At 35.4% G+C, this 19,206-nt stretch overlaps 1 protein-coding gene across 1 annotated transcript in view; it reads left to right on the top strand.

The window, feature by feature from the left end:
* The window catches only part of MALRD1 (MAM and LDL receptor class A domain containing 1), a 239,833-nt gene that overhangs the window by 185,676 nt on the left and 34,951 nt on the right, over nt 1–19,206 (top strand). The gene's annotated exons all lie outside the window — the stretch shown is intronic.

Raw genomic sequence — 19,206 nt, 5'->3', positions numbered from 1 at the left:
GAGGTAACTGCTTTATCACAGTAGCTATCTTAGTCAAGAGTAAATGCTAAGTTTTGTCTCCTAGTCATTAGAAAATGCACAATAATAACCCTTCTTTGTCTTTCAAGACAGGTTTATCCTTTACTGGCTGAAGAAATATAATGTATAACATATTCAGAAAATATAGGGATATTCATATAGGATATTTCAATTGGGTCTCAGAAAACACTGTTAATTACCTGCAGAGTTCCCAAAAAATGTCCACTATAATAGAATAGAGAATGGTCTCTTGTCAGGAATGGCAAGAATCTTGGAATTTCATCAAGATGGCTGCTTCAAAATTTCTTTGAACATATAATGAGAGAAAGGGGACAAAAACTGTAGGGAAAGATTGTGGAACGAAAGGTCAGCAGAAAATAAAGGGATTTGCAATAAGAGGTTTTTGATTTGTAGACTAAATCATTGATCAAAAAAATAATTGCCTGTAATGACAAAGCTCTGGGGCAGTAACTGAGATTTTAAGTATACAAGAGAATTATGAGAATTAAACCTCTGTTCAGACCTGCAAGAGAAAGTCTACCACAAACTAGCAATCCTTTTTTATCCACAGAAATAAACGACTGTTGGAATAAAAATAGTAAATTAAACTAGTAAATAGTGTACTTTCCCTCACATTCAGTAAGAAACATATTTAATTCTGATGTAATGCAAAGGCAATCAGAGTGAAGGCACAGAAACAAAAATTCCTTAACTGAGGGGTTAACATAACTTCAAGAGCTGTACGTGCATGTGCTGGGGAAATTGGTCATCTCTACTCAGGAATGTCAGAACACCAGTGCATGTTGCAATGGGCTTTCTGAAAAGTGCCTGTAGGGGAAGTGGCTGGAGAACAACAAATGGAGAAAAAAAGGGATAGCCAGATCAACAGTTTTATATCAATATCTTTCAAGGCTTTATAATATTTTTAAGGAATTACTTACAATAACAGTAGAGTAAGCCAATACTAAGATAAACTTCTGCATGGCTTTTTGAAATTCCATGTCAAGACCATAAAAAGACAAAAATAACCCCAAAAACATACCTAAAATAATAAAAAATGTAGAAGTGTATTAGTTTTCAATATTTGGGGGGGGGGGGGAGGGAAGCCAAAACCAACCAAACAACCCCAAACAATAGTAAAAAAAAATAAAAACAAACAAACAACCCCCCAAATCCCCAAAACAACAGAATAAAATTAGAAATTATCTTTTAAAATAACCTATTTTTTAACCTTTTAGTTCTCAGTCCTTCCTCTAAATTTCCTGAAAAATAAAAGATAAATTTATCTAGAAATATCTTCCTCTCTTGAGAGGAACTGTTCTTATAGACGGCAGGATAGGTCAGGAGAAAAAGCAGTGTGTGTAAGAGTGCAGGACGCCTGTTGCACAGCAAGGAGACTCCTGAAAAGAGCAGAGTACAGATACTGCCCTGCCACAGAAGTGAGCCTTTCTAGATGCCCAGAGGTAATTGTGTGGGAATCAGTGTGCTCTTAAAAGTCACTGGGTTTGGCTAATACTATTCAGTGACAGAATGGAAAAGGAGAAAATTTGTTAACATATCCTTTTCTTACTATTTTATCTGACAAAATAGATTCCGATCTTCCCCCATGTGAGATGATTGTGCTCTGGTCTCTATGAAACAAAAACTGAGTCTGGAGTTTAAAAGTCATTTTGACCTCCCTGAGAATGCTGGTTTAACAAAAAATAGACTGGACAGGTCTCAAAGCTTCATTTGTTCCATCATGTTCCTATAAAAACTGAAATTGCTGCTCATTTTAGGTTAGTTTGAGGTACACTGAAAAGAATAGAGTTTCTGGAAAACATTTTGCTGGTGATAACAGCTGAGATTTTCTGTGGTGTTAAAGCAGTGGGGTTAAAGTAGTTGACTGTATAGTCAACTTCCAGTAGTTGACTATACAGTCAACTCTATTCCAGTTCCATGCAAGCATGGGAACAGTGAATTTGCAGTAGCTGCTGAGGCAGAGGAAAGCATTAGCATTTGAACTCTTTGAAGAGACTGAAAGCAGATAGTAGATTTTAAATATTTATTACTTCTCAAATTCCTTTGATGCTGTATGTTTTTACATGTGTGAACTTGTGTAGCTTAGACATATATAAAGTTAATACTTAGGGTATCACCCTGTCTTTGAACAGTATGTAACTAAGAGGGATCAGTAGCCAGTGGGAGGTGAGCTCTGAAATCCCTCTCTGAAGAGATATCTGTAGACCTGGTAGAAACAAAGGCAATGGATACAAGTCTAGATAAAATTTCAGTATATATTGGAGTGGATAAGAAATTTAATGTATCAGGTTGCTGTAATTTTTGTTTGTGCTACTGAAAACAGTTTCTCTAGACTGATGCATAATGACTGCAATAACACCAGTGAGATGCCCAGTATTTGAGAATGTGACTACAGGTTGGTGTTCTGGTGGAAGTTCTCAGTGAGAGTATGCCAGCAAATGCAGGGCAATGGTGCTTGGGGGTGATGGTTATCTTCCTGCTTGAACAAAACACAGCTTGCTGGCTGCCCTGGTCCTGTTTGGTATTTGAATTTTTGAGTTAGCTCTGAAAGTCACTTGCATTTGTTCCTGCTGTTTGGTCAGGAGAGTAATTGGGGTGCATATCAAACAGATTTATCTTGTACTTTCTATTTCATGAGTATTTTCTTTGCCTGCCAAAGTAGATGGAGCTTTAATCTGAAGTTTTACGGCCACTCTTGTTTGACAAAATGTGACTCCTCTTTGTCCTGAATGAGATCTCTTCTCTAGTCAATATGCAGCCAAGTGGCTGGTGCTGGCAATCAGCTACTGTGATTGCAGCAGCAAATCATGATAATTTGAGCAATGATGACTAGAATTTTTGCAATTTTAATCCTCTGATTTCAAAATTATTCCTTTGATTATATGTATGCTTTCCCCAACTTTTTTCCAGTGTTTCTTTGTGTTTGTTTTATTTTTGCTTTAAAGTGAGACCACAGACTCCTGGAAACATAGGAGAGGAATATCGAGGAGCAAGCTGGGAAAAGTATGTTTCTAACACACTAAAGTGGAAGGGTGAGGCTTCAAAGATTGTGCTAGTGTTGAAGGAAAAAAACCCCACTGTGAACAGAAAAAAAATCCAAAATACCAAACCAGACTCTTCATGCATACTTTTCATTCTCATCCAATGGGACAAGAGCAATACTAAATATGCACATTCAAAATGTACTAAACTTCACATATAATAAATATTAAATCATCATTGAATCATCAAATGGTTTGGGCTGGAAGGAACCTGTAAAGTTCATCTAGTCCAAGCCCCCTGGAATGAGTAGTTTCATCTTCAATTAGATCAGGTTGCTCAGAAGCCCATCCAATCTGACTGTGAATCTACCACATCTCTGGGAGACATATTTCACCATTTCACAAAGTTAGTTTTAAAAAATTTCTTTCTTATATCTAGTCTGAATCTCCCCTTCTTCACTTTAAAACCAGTATTACTGGGCCTGTTTCTGCAGGCCCTACTAAAAATAGAATTGTTTAGGTTGGAAAGGACATAATATAATGCTAGACTTTCCCTTTATTTTATACAAATATTTTCAACAAAATATACCAAATTTCAGAGTAATTACACTGACTAGTAGTAAAAAGAATAATTAGAGCACTTTTATTATTTTCTGAACTGTAACTTCTTTGGCAAAAAGAAAAAAAAAAGTAATTGCATTCACTTAATTGAACAATCATTAGAAATAAATTAGAAATAAATCTTCATTAAACAGTTTTTAAATTCACTGAATATTTAACATATAGCCAACTGAGCTGTGGAGATTTACATTGCAAGGACTCATTATAAATAGATAATTAAATATTGTTGTCTTTGTAGTTGTGTATCTAAATGTCGATTTGGCCCAAAATACAGAAACTGAATTATTTTGTTTGTTTCTTTTATGTAATAAAACTTAAAAGCTTTCTCTTTTGTTTTTTAGAAAAAGAACTGATTTTACAGCATAATCATTCATTCTGAGAAGTGGAATTCTTGTCTATTCTTTTTAGAAAAGCTACAGGTTAATTGGTCCTTTATTTTTTAATTCTTTCCTTCTCGTTTTTACAATGAGCTTATTATTGTAATACAAATGATCTGGTTTAAATTTCAAGCAAAGTATTTTATCATGACTAGTACAATAGTACAAAATTTAAAGAAAAAAATAGGGTAGTTGAGGTTTTTTGGTAGTTTTTTTGCTATTTGAGATATTTTTTCAGAATCTTGTTTTGTATTCAAAATACTAGCTTCTAGTAAGCATGATGGATTTTTGAGGAGCCCTTCAAGTGGCATGCAGCATCACATGTCTTGGTAGACTGTTTGATACCTTTTCCAGTCAATGCATATATGACAAAGGAGGTAAATCCTACATCCTCACTAGACAAAATCTTTCAGTGAGAAACATAGGGTTCTTCTTGGTTTTTTCCTAAACATGTTTGACTTTGGATCTATTCTTACTTGTTCTGTGTTACTGGATTTTTGAAGACTGATGGTGGTAGTTATCTTTAAAAATGAAGAGAGCAAGGATTTTTTTTATATTGCACAGGATGTCAGGAAACCAGAATGATAATAGTATTCCAGCCTAAGAAAATAAAATGTTTAGAAGAATCTGGAAAGTGATTTAATGGAAATATAAAGTCTAAACACTGATGATATAGAAACACCAATCCATGAGTAAAGAGAGTTTTTAAAAAGAGAAGAAAGCAGTTTCCATTTCAGCTACATTTTCTCCTGCTCCTCTCAGAAATCCCCACCTCAGAGGGAGGATTGCTGACATAGCAGCTGCTGATTCACTACTGATTATTAACTGTTCAAACAAGGCAAATTGGTACTGATTTCACTTCTTCCCTAAGAATTTTCTTTTAGGTTTACTGAACAAGTGGGACATGGGTAAATTGATATTGTTATATTGAGCATTAAAACCTACTCAGGAAAGATGTAGTCATGAAAATCAATTGTATATAGAGGAGCAATGAAATAAGGATGTACCCCTGAATAAAAACAACACCCATTATGAGTAGTCAAAAAAGATAAAACATTGAAAACAAATGTCATGCTAAGATTTGGATTTTGGGAAGCAAAGACGTATCTACAAACATACATAGGTAGTATAGAGAGGGGTTTTTTTAATAACTTTCCTTTACCCAAGTCTCATTTGAAAGTGATGCTGGTGCAAATTAAATAACAAATTCAGCTTACTTGAGTTGGTTAAATTAAGAATAGGAAAACAAGTTAATACATTTATTCTCAGAAAAAATAAACATAATTTGTCATTAAAGGTAATCTACAATATATCGATGGAAATGCATTTTAAGATTTGCTTATAGAAAACTCTTTCCTAAACTTTCTATTCATTGTATTTTTTTTTTTGTTTAGTCTTGATCCTAGTTGGAAACGTTTCATGAAATCAAGATGCTTGATACAACAATACCCTTGATGTTTAGTTTGTCACATTTCTAACTTCATAGACTTTTCCAAAGGAAGATCCCACAGGGATTATGGTGCAATGTGACAGAAACTCAGATTCCAAAAGCTTAGCAATTTGGTCTATTTTGCAATAGCTGAGATGAAACAGCTTTTTCTTCTCATGCTGATCACCTGCTCACAGGATGTTCAGTGATCATTTCACAGCACAAAAAAAAAATAAAAATCTTTTGAATCCTTCATATATCAGAATTCAGGAAATAACATTCCTTCATATAGAATGATGTCTGTCAAATTTGTTTAATAAGTTTGGGGTTTTTTCATTCAGATTTTCCCCACTTGTACTGAGTGACTTCAAAGTAAATGTAAATACATTTGGCCAAAACAGTTTTACCGAGTGAGAAACTTGCCATGGAGCAATTATCAATGGCATACACTGGCCGTCTTTTGTATTTAGAAACAGTTTACTTCAAGTTTTGCTCTTCTTCTTCCCTCTGCAGATAATAGTATGATCCTGAGGTCAGCTCTTTATCACACTGAAGGCAGCTGCTTCAAGCAGTTTGTAACTTCTAGAAATTGTGAAAAAAACCCTAACTGACATTTATCTTAGTCAAACCAAATTAAATACACAGGGCAGTTGCCACCTGCAGGGAGGCAGGGACATGCACAAGTTCTCTTGTGAGTGGTCGAAATCAGTTGATTGCTGAATCCAATGGTTTCAGAAAGAATGTGCCTTTTTCTGTTTTTATTATAAAACTAAAACAAGATTGTCTCTATGTAACTGTTAAAGTTTGACTGCACATAATTGAAAGTCAGATATTAGAGTCAATTAAATAAATACAACTTAATAGACACAAAGCATGGTCTCACATCATGTTTCTGATCATGTTTTTTAGAAATCTCCAGTACTTGATTCAAAAGTAAATCAGACTCTTCCATTTAATTCTTTCATTTAACTTAGGTTTTGGTCTTTTTTTTTACAGAAAAACAAATTTCATGATATCTTTAAAACTGGAAACAAACAAAGTAGCTTACAGTCCTTTTCTGTTTTCCTGAGGTGAAATATTACTATGATAGATGGAGAAAGTTTCACTTGAATGACCCATTGATAGAATTGGAAGAGCCCTCATAGTGAAAGCACTTATTTTAAATATAGCCCACTGGTCATTCTGGAAAACAAACTGTGAACTATGTATTTTCAAATTGCCTCTTCATGGTAAATTCGCTGAGTGGAGAGATTTTTACCTGTGAAGAAAATCAGCAAAGAATTTCTGGGACAATTTTAAGTTGAAGAACTTGATGAAGGCTTTGTACAACCTGCTCTTGCAAAAATTTGGTGTTGACAGCTTTGGGAGTAAAAGTAACTGCATGTTTTATCATAAAAGGCGATTTTCCTACATTATCACAGTCATTGCAACTCTCAAGATCAGAGAGATAATTATATTTTGTGTCTGAACACAATAATTGATGTTTTAATTTGGAGATACTATAATCTTACTAAAAAGGGTATAATTTAGTAGCTACAGTGAAAACTACTTGGACATAGAATAATGATTAAGCAAAAAAATTTCTCCTCAGCTGGATCAGCAATGCTTAAGTCGCTGAAAGCATTCGACTCCTCTGATAAATATCCTATATTTCTCTTTTGATTTGCAATTCATTCTTTTAAGAGACTCAAAGCAAAATGAGGAAACTACAAGGTGTAGGAAACAACAGCTGGATTTTTATTATTACTAAGTGCAATGAACCTTTATCTCAGAATGACTTGTACACAAAACTCTAGACTTTATTGCATTTAAAATTCAGAAGGTAGGTTTGTCTTCATTAAGGAAAAGCTTAGGATGTGGGAAGTATATGTGTAGCAGAGGATGTATTTTGAGTAATGAGAGATTTTTATATGGGAGAATGTTAATTAATATTGGATATTGGATGTTTGCCAAAGTACGGAGGGTCCCCTGAAGGGTTACTCCTACTAATACTAGATGCTCAAGAGTAGGAAATGTGGATAGAAAGCTTTAAATCAAAACATTTTTTTGTTATATTTTGTTCAAAACAGGAAAGAATGGCAGTAAAATAATAAATACTTTCCAAAAGAGAGAAAAAAAGGAACAATTGAGGAAGTTAAACAAAGATTGCAAAGATTCTTGTGCTACAGCCACTCCTCCTTCACATTCATGTGGCTGTTCTTTGTCTACAGAAATTTAAAAACATCTGGATATATCTATTCATAGGCACATAAATCACTCTAAATTTTTGGATTATATTAAGTCAAACAATAATTTAGAAATCTGAGTTCCAATAGTCTTAGGCTGAGGAACAATCTTTTTTCAGATTCAGTCTTCCTGAATTTAAGTGAAAGTAAGAAGCAGTCTTGGAATAAAAACCAGTATTTTCACTCCCTAAGACTACGCCTGCATGTCTGCATATCAGACTTTGTTGTCTAGAATGACAATCAGCTCAGAGTTATAGTCCTCTCTGTGGGAGGCACCTGGAGGCTGCTGGTTGGATACACCTAATACAATACAGAATGTGCCAGAAAAGCTCTAAGGGAGACTTTTGGAAAACACATATATCATGAAGCATGTTGACAAGAATTTTGAAGTGTGACTAAAGTGAGTACTCTGACGCAGACAGGTCTGGGGTGAGGTTGTCAGGAAGGATGGGAATGGTGGAGGTCTGTGTTTGAGGATCTGTGCTATTGTGTAAATCATGTAGAAAAGACATACATCTTGTATTCTGTACCAACCATATCCTGACATTTGGCCTATTCAGTAGGACCCACTAGACTCACTGGTGTCACAATGTCATCAAACTGTCTTGCATGTTTGCAATTTTCCCTCTTGTTCAGCCAGTGAGAATTTTAAGTCTCCAAGAATTATACCTTTTGTGCGGTTGCTAGGTGGCTAAGGGATTTCCTAAAAGCAGCAAATACTACTAAATTAAGAACTTTTGAACTTTTCTTGCTGGATTTTGCAGTGTTGACTGATCTGGAAATCTCTATGCACTTTAATTTTAAACACATACAAATACTGAGGATTTTTCTTAATGCTTGGAAGGAGCTTTTCATGTTTGCTATTGCTCTAATCAGCTACTAGGCTACATCCCTAAGAGGGAAGCAGTAATTGTGTGCTGTTCCCACACAGAGATTTGTATGTCCTTTGGGGAGAAAGTACATATACCTTTAATAATTTTGTCTGCATCTGGTGTGAAAGTAATATTTTCAATGTACAGAAATATTTTTCATTAAAAATATGTATTAGTTTGTAAGACATAAATGAACTTTGAAATGTCCTCTGGAGTATACCAAGGTGATGTGGCTCATGCAGGAATTATACTATGGATCTCAACACCAGAGTTACTGCAGGACCAAACCAAAACCCACCAAAACCACTCTATAACTCCCTTCCTCAGCTGGACAAGGAGGTAAAATATAATGAGAAGTTCATGCCTTGAGATAAAGACCAGGAGAGGTCACTGAGCAATTACCATCACAGGCAAACCAGACTTGACTTAGGGAAATTATTTTCATTTATTACCAATCAAATCTGAGTAGGGCAATGAGAAATAAAAACTAGATTTTAAAATACTTACATCACCCCCACCCCTCCCCTATTCTCTGACTCAACTTGACTCCATGATAACTAGGTTAACTTTGCAATAGGATGAGAGAACTTAGTCTTATGTTGTTCTAGGGGACCTTTAGGCTGAACATTATGAAGAAATTCTTCACAGAAGGAGTGATTAGATATTGGGATAGCCTTCCCAGGGAGGTGGTAGAGTCAATGCCCCTCCAAATGTTTAAGGAAACACTCGATGTGGCACTTAGTGCCATGGTCTAGTTGAAATGGTGGTATTGAATCCAGCAATAGGTCAGACATGATGATCTCAAAGATCTTTTCCAACATGAATGGTACCCTTGGCAGCCATATAAATTCCTTGGCTAGAGGAATACATCAATTGTGTATAAACACATGCATTGCACCTAGGCTAACCTCAACAAGTGCCTTTGTTGGAAAAGAAAACAGTATTGGAGCCAAGAATATGTGACAATGGCTTCCTTAATGTAAATGCTAGGTGAGATTATACGGTAAGAATTGTCTAAATTCTAAGATTAAATGTGTTTGCGCTCTGGGTCATTACCTTACTACATTAGAAAATTATTTTTATTGCTTCATGAGTTTCTTGTTTCCACTTAGAACTTTCCAATTTCTCACTTTAATCTTTTTGCAGTTCATCCTTATTAACTATTGCATTTCCCCCTGATGAAATGTCTGCTCAGCTGAGTTTGGTGGCAAAAGTGGTGCAAATTAAAGAAAATTCCTTAGGGTTGTAAAATTGAGCTGAGAAGTTGACTACCTACAGTAAAATGGAGCCTGTGTTAAGCAGTTCTTGCATACTTGAGTTTCCTATGCAAGCAACTGATAGTTGACTGAAAGTCATAGCTTTGCTTGACTAAGAGCTGAACAAAACATTTTTTAAGCAGTGCTACATAGAGACAAATATCACAATGCTTGCTTTTCACAGAGCAGAATTACAGTTAAAAAATAGTTTTTTCTCCTCTGGTAGCCTAGTTTTCAGATTTTAAAGACTGTTTTGTATTTAACTGATTTTTACTGATTTTCACATAAGTTATAGTGCATGGTTTGACTTATATTGTAGTCTATCAAAAAAAATTTAAAATGTCAGGAGAACAGATGGGGAAAAAAAGCTTTTCTTTGCCTTGCTTTTCTTTATTCTTTATCTTTTGCAAATCAATATTTTATTAATGTAAACTCTTTAGGCACTTAGGAAAATGGAAGAAACATCTCCTAAAGCTTGTTAATATTTTAGTGTGTGGAAAATATAATATGTTTGTATAATCATAGAAATTCACAAAGATTATCTTCCTGCCTCTCTACCTTTTAGAATTCAAGGTGAGGTGATGTGGCACAATGCATTTTAAGAGACTACACAGCAGCTACTCAATATTGTATTTCCAGTGTTTTAATAGGTGTCATCAAATTTTTCTTCATTTATAAACTTCCCTTATGATATCAGTGAAGTCACTTTCTTTGTTGCTAATAAGATCAGCACAACACCCCACATGCTGAGTGTTGTACTTAATGGACACAGCTGAGAACTTTTTTTCTGACAGATCATAAGACAGTAGGGGAAAGCTAAAAATGAACATACAGCTGTATAGCCAATGTCATATATATATGTAATGCTTCTACAACTATCTTTCTAAAACTTTCTACTCCGAAAATTCTTTTTAGTGTGCTGTTACTACAGACAGCAGGATAAAAGTTTCTGTAACCACAGGAGTTGGTGATATACTGATTACTTTGTTCTGATCTAAAAAATCATACTGCCACAGAACTATGCACACCTCATTTCAAGATGGAACCATACAACACAATTGTGCATTTAAATATAATATAGAATTTGGTATATTATCAAATTATACTCTTTCTTAACTTTTTAAAATTATATATTTATTTGTATTTTCATTGAAACCTATCAGAGAGTAAGGCCACAGTAAGATTTTAATAATTGTCAGAATGGGACCAAAACACAGACATTACCACATTTTATTTCTGTCTGTTCAATGCTTTATATGGTAGAACCATTGTGTATTTGAAAAAGATGGTGAAACAATAATCAGCTTTCCCTGTGCCGGCTTATACCTACTAGAAGGTCAATGTCACTTGAGTTTTAGTCTTGTGAAAAAGTCTTCCAGAAATCTTTTCTTTAATCATCCTGAACTACTCTGCACTTCTACACTCTGAACTTCTAATGGTACAAGTTGTATTTGTACCTTGCACATTCTTTCCTGATTTTTCCTTTTAAGATGCAGTTTTACCCATCACATCTCACTAATTTTTTTGCCCAAATTGTCAACATCACGCATCTCAGTTAATTCAGCATTGACCCTCCTTGCTTGGGTGACTATAAATTTTTAGGCCCATAGTCTTCAAAAGCAGCTGCAGAGAGGATTTTTTTTTCTTCCTTGTTTCATGAAATGATAAATATTGACCCTGCTTTCCTAGCCTTCATAATTTATTCCAACTCCGTCTACAGTTTCTTATTTAGCAAGTATAATTTGAGTATGTTTCAAATACTGGTTGCTTGAACAGAACCTGTCCCCTACCCAGTGTAGAACAATAGCAATGGAATGTCTATGTTTTAACAGGTCTCTGCACTCTTGTCAAAGTTTAGAGTACAATTGGACAAAACTGGTTTCACTAACTGAAGAGAAAGTAGTTTTCTCTTTCAAAATAACTTCATTCCAAATGTTCATGAAACAAGGACTGAGCACAGGAAGGAATTAGGCATATGATTTCCTCATAAATCCCAGTAATCAAAGCATAGGACAGAAGTCTCACTTTTGACATTTGAGTGCCTTTTACAAGTTTTTTCTTCAGTCTCTGCCCTTGTTTTTTAATTATTTACTTTGTTCCAGTAGCATGAAGTCCTCACAGCTGATATTGGCATGCAAAACATGGAGATTATCTAAATATATCTTACATCTATGAAGAATGTACAAGTAGTCATAAAAGTTGCACAGCAATGAACTCTACAATTAATTTGTTAAGTCAGGATAGACTGCAAGATTCAAAGCTGTGTTGATATTTCAGAAGTACACATGTGCTGCAATATTAATCAAAATTGAACTTTCCCATTTTTAGGCTGGCTTAAGAAAGTACTTTATACTTCACACAGTCTTTGTGAAAATAAAGAAAAAAATCCAAACAAAAACACAGTGAAACAAACAACCCCCCCAAACCCAACCAAAACTTTAGTAGTATCATGTGCTAAACTCATTAATTTATACCTTCTTCTTTTTCCTTGGAACTGGGAGAATAAAGATTTGAATTTGATCTAGATAATATTAAGGATATTTCTTTAAAAGAAAGTTCTATAGTTCTATAAATTCCATTTTGTTTAGACTTTGCTAAATATTACATGATGGAAATAAATCTAACTTTAGTTAGAAGGGTGATCACTTTTTCTCCTTTCATCTTTCCCTCTCAAGGACATGTTAATGAAAATGAGAGTAGAATCACAGTCATAGAATGGTTAAGCCTGGAAAAGACCTCCAAGGTTGTTGAGTCCAACCATTAACCCAGTGCCACCATGTTTCTGCATGACCATGTCCCTAAATGCCACATTCACATGATTTTTTGAACATTTCTAAAAATAGTGACTTCACCACTTTCCTTGGCAACCTGTTCCAATGCCTGATCACCCTTTCAGTGAAAAACGTTTTCCTAATATCCACTCTAAATCTCTCCTAGTGCAATTGAGGCCATTCCCTTTGTCCTGTTATTTGGGAGAATAGGCCAACCCTCACCTGGGTACGCCCTCTTTTCAGGCAGTTGTAGAGAGTGATAAGGTCTACCCTGAACCTTCTTTTCTCCAGGTTGAACATGCCCAGCTCCCATAGCCACTCCTCATCAGACTTGTGCTGCAGATCTTTCAACAGCTTCATTGCCCTTCTCTGGACTTGCTCCAGCACTTTAATGTCTTAATTAGTGTTATTATAGTGTTATTCTTGCTTAAATTTTCAAGGTAAGGAATTTTTTAACTAGAATAAAAGAATTTTAAAGTTTTCTGGTGAAAAGCAAAAATTTTATAAAGTACTCTGAAAAATGCAATCTAGTCAGAAAAGTGTCTACATAATTATTTTGGACAGAAAATATACCATCTGACAAAGCCTTTGGAATATTTAGAAAAGAAGAATACTTGTATTTATTCTTAGACTGTTTCTTTCCATACAAGCCTGAGCTATCACTGCACAAACACATCAGAGACATGTATACATTACACGATGAAGAGGAGGTTCTGAGGAGATGGAGTAACCTTTCAAAATACGAAAAAAACCAATTTTTTGTCTTCTGAATGTAGTCCTCAATACAAAGCATTTCCATCCAATATCCCATAAAAATCTCCTTTCTAAGGTTACCAGAATACAAAAGGTGCCAGAAGACTCTGATATGTGGCTCATATTGTGATGTGGAGTCGTGTAGTGAGTTGACCCTGGCAGGATGCCAGATGCCCACCAAAGCCACTCCATCACTCTCCTCCTCAGCTGGACAGGGAAGAGAAAATGCAATGAAAGGCTCATGGGTTGAGATGAGGACAGGGAGTCATCACTCACCAGTTACCATCATGGGCAAAACAGACCTTGACTTTGGGAAAATCACTGATGTGCTCAGCCTTTGCCAGCAGCAGGTCCATCTTGGAGCCAGCTGGCATTTTCTCTGTCAGACACAGGGGAAGCTTCTGGCAGCTTCTCACAGTAGCCACCCCTGTAGCCCCCCCACTTCCAAAACATTGCCACACAAAACCAAAACATGTAGCATTAGTGAAACAGGAAGCACAGAGAAACTGTAAACCACATTTTTTTTAGGAGTTTAAAAAATTATTGAGGCTAAGTATTCAGAGCAGTGCCAAGTGTGTGGATTCCTTGTGACTAATTTCACTCTTCTGCAAGAAGGAACCCACATGGAAATATTTTTTTCTGCTGTTGTTATTTTTAAGGCAGTTCAAGCAGCAATTTCAGATGCAGCTTTATGAAGCCTGGCAGTCCTGAGAATAATTGTGCAAGTCTGGAACTGAGGATTTCTGAGCTTAGGATGTGTAGCTTCCCTAACACAAAGTCTTCCAAAGCATACAAACAATTTTAAAACCCATATCCCACCTACTTTCAAGAGGTTTTTTGACGAAATATCATTAAAATATTAATAAATTTCACCCTTTTCATCTATGACTTCATTAATAACAAGCTTATAACAGTCCTACCTCTCTTCTAGAACTTTTCGTGTGCTTGTTTCAAGCTCTTCATGAGAGGTACTCTTTGGATTTTTGTTTCCCTTGATGAAATCAGACCCAGATATAATAACAAACACAGGAACTGCAGTAGTAAATTTTAAGTACCTAAATGGATGTTAAGTTTCTACATACCTAAAGATTTCTGATTCTCAAACAGTTTTTGAAAAAAAAATTCCTTTGCATAACTGTGAAAGAATAATATGTTCTTTGCAGAACACTTGGATTTTCTTGTGTACTTAGATAAAAAAATTGAAAACCAAATTAATTATCATTACACTTTTTTTGCTATTTATTTTTAGATGTTACTGAAGCTCCTGTAACACTGGTGTCAGAACAAGGCAATGATAAATGTACATAATAGTTTGATTAATAGATTCTGCAGGACTTTATTTGTGAAGTACTCTAGTTTGTGAGTAGACTCTAGTTAAGAATATTCAGCAAATACTGCGTTCAGTCACGTACTACAGCAAAATTGGAATGATTTATTTCACCTGGAATCAGTGCTCAACTTTCAATGAGGCTTTTACTTTTTTGCTCATAATATCCCATATTAAATGCAGGAATAAATCATATATCCTAAACAACAATCAATATCTTTCTGTCTTTAGTTTCCACTCACTTCTTTTATGTAAATGATGGGTTTTGTGTTCATTTCCACTTCCTTAGAGATGACTGTGAACTAAATTCCTTGCAGGAAAATATCAAGGATATTAATAGAAATATCACATCTTGATCTAGGATAGACTTTACATATCCGTTATCAACAAATGTATCAAAATCCATCTGTATTTTCCAAAGAAAGCAAGGGTCAGTTAGGAATTGATGCAGATAGAATAGCTCTCTAAACAGTTCCAACCTTTCCAAATAATTATGCTAAGCTTTCAGCCAGTTCAGGCAAACCACAATTATATGCAGATCATAAGAGATGGAAGGATTATTTGCCTTTCCATCCACATTCACTTTCAAACCCTATGTTTATAAAATGTCATGAGAAAAACACTGCATTTACTGACCTTCCTTATGATTAGCTAAGCTGGAGTTTAGGGGCCAGAGAGTTACTTTCTTCCACTGCACGGTTACCACAAAATAAGTACATCTGCTGTAACTTTAAAAGTGTGGATCCAGTAATGCGTTCCTAACCACCACAGATATGGCACACAGGACATTTCTCCAGTTCTTGGCTCTGGATTCCCAGTGAAGTCACCACCCACAAAGTATTGTCTGTGCAAGTCAGACTTTGGCAGCAGGCTCAAGAGCAAAGGCTCAGACCCAAAACCATAAGAGATATGTCAGCAAACAGTTTAACTTCCTTTTTGCTGTGTGGGTGACCAGAGCAACAGGAAGGCTGCTTTTATTGAATCCTCATGGAAAGTAAGTTCTCAAAGTCTCTTTCTTGAGGAAGAAATAAAAGAAGAGTTGGAACGGAACTGCTTAGGGACAAGCTCAGGAAAAAATAATTAACCTCAAAGATAAATAAAATCGCATAAAGGTTTATTCACAAGACCGCCAAGTGCATGAACACCAAGTGTGGATCTCAAGTTAACCCTTAAGTCTTCAAGAAAAGACTGATAGTCTGAGGTATTAGCAAAATTCTAGTGGTGAAATAAAAACAATATTCAGTTCTCAGTTTATAAAACTGAGAGGATCCTTCAGTTTGCACTGATGTTCATACAGGTTCTACAATATGGATATGACTGCAACAAATCCTGTTTCCACTCTTGCCAATACTTTAGCCCCACAGGCTTTTTATTTTTCCATTCATTCTTAAACACTAAAAGAAGTTTATAGTATTAAGTAACAGGACAGCAATAAAAGAACCAATTCTTCAGCTGATGTAAATATCCTTCTCTCCATCTGTAAGTGAAAAGTAAGCCAATCAGCCTTACACCAGTGTTGACTTCATCAATTAGGCAGTTTTTTGCTCATGTCTTACCAAAAGTAATGACTTTGAAATAAAGGTTTTTTCAACTGGTATGTGTTAGGCTTGAAGAGTTTCTAATAATACCCTGGATCTAAATTTTCCTTTTACTTTTGAATTTGTTTCTAAACAATCCTTTAGTGAGTTAGACATTTATTGACCTGTATAAACTACAAGACTTGACCTTGACTTTTTCAAAATCTGATCTGAAATTTGCAAAGCCCAGTCCTTCAAGTACACAACCTGTGTTTGATTGGCAGTTGCCATTTTTGAGTGTTCAAAGAATCATTTCTATAATTTTATGAAAGAATTTCACGTATTTAAAATCTTGGATTTTTCTTGTGACCCTTAACATAGCTGATTTGTTTTTATTCTTTGTTATAATCTCTTTTTTTTTTTTGCCATAGTTTTAATGTTTTGATATTTAGGTTACTTCAGATCCAGCATGATACGGTTGTTAGGGGTTTTTTAAGTAATACAAGCCAAGTCTCTATGATGTGAAACCAATGATATGGGTGATTTTTTTCATGTTTATTTAGAACAACTTATTGTTTTGGCTCTTGGTTGGTAAATTGGCCTTTCTTCCTCACTTTTATTTCTTTGTAAGGTCTTCTGTGGAAATATCTTACAAAGTAGTCATGTGATGTTTATCTCCTGTTCTACATATAAAATATTAAGGAAAATACTTTTTTGTTGTAATTCCAATTGAAATCAAGTGAAGAGGCTCAGAAAAGATAATCTTTAAACTCTTATGGATGGATGGCACTTTCACTCTTCCATCTTCAGAAAACCTAAGTGCTCCATTATTTGGGAATAAATACCTATCTAACTGTTGGCCTTCAAAGTAAGTCTTGGAATGTAAAATAAGATCATAAACTTCTTTTTACTCCTGGATATTTGAGAAAAAGAAATTGATTGAATGTCTTATAATGGAAGTCTGCTATAACTGACTGCTTAAAGCAGAAAATCTATACATCCATAAAATGTTACAAATATATGTATGTAAATCAGACTTCGAGAATTGCTGTACAGCATCCCAAAAGGTACTTTAAGTACTGAAAATTAAAAATGTTATTCATTATAAGCAGGTAAAGAAGAATATTTTATTTAATTAATTATTTGCTTGTTTATTTTAATGCATTGAAGATTAGAGTTCAGTTTTCAGCTTTCTATTCCTCTAAATAATTTTAGAGTTTACTTAAAATCCAGGGAGGATGCGTGGCAGGGGCATGTGTATGCTTGAGACCTGAGCCAACATTTGTTCTCTGAACCATTTCAAATAGCTTTTACTCTCAAATGGAAATTATTCACTGTCCTTCAAGTCAATTAATTTAACTTTTCATGAGGTCAGCCTCAGCAAAGAGCTGAGTTTTCTGTACTCATTTGGCTTAGTTAAGCTCAGGAGAAGGACATTCAAGGATCAGGCAGGTAGCAAAAAAATGCCTCTGGTAGTGATATGTAGATGTGTTTCTAAACTGATGGAACTCTGAGTGATTTAAAAACATTTCTGAGACCTTGTGCCAGCGTAGTAGAGAAAAGATTCTTAATCAGGCACAAGAAGTATGATTTGATTATGTGAATGATTATGATATATATTAGGTTTATTTCTAATACAGTCTCTAAATCCTGCCAATGCAGTATATACCACAAGCAAGTCTAAAGTGTTATACTGTGACCAGGTTCACCTAGGAACCGACAGGTTTCAGTCTCTGGCTGTGAAGCATGCACAGTTTAAAGGCAACAAAGCACCTAAGTAGCTTCTTTAGAACTTTTATCTCTGTATTTTGACTGGTTTTGGCACTTTTACTCACCTGTTCAAAAGTGATTCCCTGCTGCTGCAGGAATCCACCTGGAAGATGCCTACAACCTCCTGAGACCCATTGGCCCAGTCTCCAGCAGCTTTTTATATACTTGCAAGCTGATGTGCAGCAAAGTCAACCACAGTCATCACACCTTTCCCACTCTGGAACCATTCATCGTGCAAGCATCCAGACAGTTACTCTTGCAATTCCCATCTGGTGTTCTTATCTTAGGGCAAATCACATTGTCCATTAGAGAGGTGAGGAGGGAAGGGGACAAAAACCTGACTATAGACCCAACTGTCTGTCATCACTGCCACAGACCTTTGAAATAACCAAGGGATATGTTTAGTTAATAATGGAAATTGGGCAATACCAATCATAGATGTAGAGAAAGATTACATGAAGAGATAAAAATTAAGTTTATTGTGGCACATTAATGACAATTGCATGAAAGAGGTGTAAATATTCATAAAATATTATTTTGCCCTGGTGTTGTTCCTTAGTGTATAAGAGCCACGAGAAGAAAACAGATATTGTTTTTCCTTTCAGTTTTCTCTGGAGTGAGCCTGACTACAAGATTTTTGACAACTAAGTTTTAGGGAAGGCAGAGAAGGCAAGAGTGAAGGGAGGAGGGGAGGGAGGAAGGAAGGAAGGAAGCCACAGTGTATGCTGTCAGCTGGCTACACTAAAAGCGTGTTTGCTCATCAAGATTTCCTCTTGTGCCATTCATCAATATACAGTTCTGGCACAGGGCTGCTCTCTGGAATTTATAGGAAGTAACTGTTGAGCCTTCCCTTAGTGTACTCAGCTGTAATGACTTATGAGAAAAGGTAATGTTTGTTTGGGACGCACAAGTCTTAGTAGACATTGGTCACAATTGCAAATAGAACAGAAAAATTCTGTAATTTTTAAACTTCTTTTTATCCTGATACGCTAAGGAAACAAAGTTAGTGCAACTACTGCTCCTCTATTTGTCAGACCATGATTCTTTCCACCTAAGTCCATATTTAGTTGGTCTGTCAAACTGGACCAGTCTTGATGAGAATGAGAGATGTCCAAGATGTGATATCCCTGGAAACTTTTTTGGAAAAGTATTTACTAAAGAATGAAAACCTAATTTTTAGTCCTCTGCTGTTTTTAAGGCAAAATGGCAGCATGAGCCTCAATAGTTGTCTGTCCTCTTTGCCTTGTATGTACTTGCCAACACACCTC

Source organism: Zosterops lateralis, assembly GCF_965231275.1.
Source record: "Zosterops lateralis genome assembly, chromosome: 1".
Classification (NCBI taxonomy): domain Eukaryota; kingdom Metazoa; phylum Chordata; class Aves; order Passeriformes; family Zosteropidae; genus Zosterops; species Zosterops lateralis.
The sequence above is the reverse complement of the archived record's forward strand: the minus strand, read 5'-3'. Positions and strand labels throughout refer to the sequence as shown.